The sequence below is a fragment of the Bos indicus x Bos taurus genome, chromosome 9, assembly GCF_003369695.1.
Source record: "Bos indicus x Bos taurus breed Angus x Brahman F1 hybrid chromosome 9, Bos_hybrid_MaternalHap_v2.0, whole genome shotgun sequence".
Lineage (NCBI taxonomy): Eukaryota > Metazoa > Chordata > Mammalia > Artiodactyla > Bovidae > Bos > Bos indicus x Bos taurus.
Genome location: NC_040084.1, coordinates 43,120,895 through 43,123,396, shown reverse-complemented (window position 1 = coordinate 43,123,396; position 2,502 = coordinate 43,120,895). Strand labels below are relative to the sequence as shown.

General features: G+C 40.4%; 1 pseudogene; it reads left to right on the top strand.

Annotated features, from left to right (window-relative positions):
• The first annotated feature begins 910 nt into the window (after window positions 1-910).
• On the top strand, window positions 911-1,424 carry LOC113898789 (annotated as a pseudogene).
• The last annotated feature ends 1,078 nt before the right edge of the window (window positions 1,425-2,502 follow it).

Genomic DNA, 2,502 nt, shown 5'->3' with positions numbered 1-2,502 from the left:
TATTTGTAATCATTTTTCACAAAGTAGGAAAAGTCCTTTTTTAAATAATTTCATTAATTTATTTCTGGCTGTTGGGCCTTCATTGCCCTGCAGGCCTTTTCTCTAGCTGTGTGTGCAGGCTTCTCACTGCGGTGGCTACTCTTGTTGTGGAGTGGGGACTCTAGGGCTCACAGGCTTCAGGAAAGGCACATGGGCTTGGTAGCTGTGGCTCCCAGGCTCTAGGGCAAAGCTCAACAGTTGTGGTGCTCGGGCTTATTTACTCTGCAGCATGTGGGATCTTCCCAGATCAGGGATTGAATCCGTGTCTCCTGCATTGGCAGGTAGATTCTTAACCACTGAACCACCAAGGAAGCCCAGGAAAAGTCTTTTTAAAAAGAGAGAGAGAGCAGAACGCTTAAAAACATCAAAGAGGATCCTTATACAGGGTCAATAGCAAATGCAATTATAGAAAATTAGGTGGTGACATCATATCTTAAGTTACAAGTCAGTTCTTTGTGGGGTAATTTTCCATGTTGGAATTTTGCTTCACATTTTTTCAGCAGCCCTATTTCACTCCCAGAAGCTAGCTGCTCATAGATTCTAGTGGCTCAGTCATGCATGCCAGGGACCCAAAATCTGAGAGGATTCACTTGGTTAACCAAGAACCCTTAGCCAGAGGCAATCTGGTTTCTTTCCCAGGGCTAGTACAAAACAGTGGAAATATTTCCACTCCAAATAGAAACTACAATCTAAAAGTAGCCCTGTTCCCTTTTCTTTTAAAATTTGAACACAAGCAGAAACAAAGAGTAGGATTTCGGTTTATCTTACACTGAGGTTCAAGAAAGGAATTGTAGCAAATATAAAACAAAATCTTAACTGGCACTAGATTATATGACAACTACTGCACTTAAAAACTGTATCTAGCCTTTTCATGAAGATGGCACCGAAGGCGAAGAAGGAAACCCCTGCCCCTCCTAAAGCTGAAGCCAAAGCAAAGGCTTTGAAGGCCAAGAAAGCAGTGTTGAAAGGTGTCCACAGCCACAAAAAAAAGATCTGGACGTCGCCCACTTTCCGGCGGCCCGAAACCCTGCGGCTCAGGAGGCAGCCCAAATATCCTCAGAAGAGCGCCCCAGGAGAAACAAACTTGACCGCTATGCCATCATCAAATTCCCCCTCACCACCGAGTCAGCCATGAAGAAAATGGAAGACAACACACTGGTATCCATTGTGGATGTCAAGGCCAGCAAGCACCAAACTAAACAGGCTGTGAAGAAGCTCTATGACATTGACGTGGCTAAGGTCAATACTCTGATCAGGCCTGATGGAGAGAAGAAGGCATATGTTCGACTGGCTCCTGACTATGATGCTTTGGATGTTGTCGACAAAATTGGGATCATCTAAACTGAGTCCAGCTGGCTAATTCCAAATATAAAAGTTTTCACTATGTAAAAAAAAAAAAAAACCTGTATCTAGTACAGTTGCTTAGTATAGAACCTGATCAGGAGAGAAGAGAAATAATGCCAACTTCTTGCCAGAAAATCAAAACACTAAGCCATCTGCATATATCTGGACAAAATTATAATTCAAAAAGATACATGCACTCCTATGTTCATAGCAGCATTATTTACAATAGTCAAGACATAGAAGAAACAAAAGTCAATCGACAGAAGAATGGATAGAGAAGGCGTGGTAATATAAACAATGGAATCTGACTCATAAAAAGGAATGAAATAATGCCATGTGCAACAACAAGGATGGACCTAGAGGGTATCACACCAAGTGAAGTCAGTCCAAAAGAGAAAAACAAACACCATATGACATCACTTATACGTGGAATCTAAAATATTACACAAGTGATCCTATCTACAAACCAGAAACAAACTCACAGACATAGAGAAAAGACTTGCAGTTGCCAAGGGGGAGAGAGGGTGAGAGAGGATGACTTGGGAGTCTGGGATGAGCTGATAGAAACTATTACATATCGAATGGATAACAACAAGGTCCTACTGTATAGCATAGCGAACCTATATTCAATACTCTGTAATAAGCCACAATGTAAAAGAAAAAAACACTAAGCCATTTGTAAGCAGATAAATACCTTCCAGTAATATCCATTTAAATATGTACTGAGGTTTATAGACAAAAGGTACCATTGTGAACACAGGTTAGGATCTTAGGATCCTATGTAATGTGATCCAAGGAACCAGATGACTTTGATGAAGTTCCCCCTTTGCAATCAAACTCAGCAATATTGTTCAAAAGGAACCAAGAGAACAGGAAAAATCTTCGGAGTCAAACCAGTTATAACTGGTCTCTGACCAGTAGTGTTTCTGTTCCAATATAAAGTCACTTTTCTAGGGGACTTCACACCATCTGTTTCTGAGGTTTATTTAGACCAGTTTTAGTGATTTTATGCCAAAGGTGCATAAAAAAGTGTTGTTTAACTCATATTTGGCAAGATATTTCTTGAATAAATGAAAGAGGCATGACACCTTCATATTTCTGACATTTTAAAAATATTTT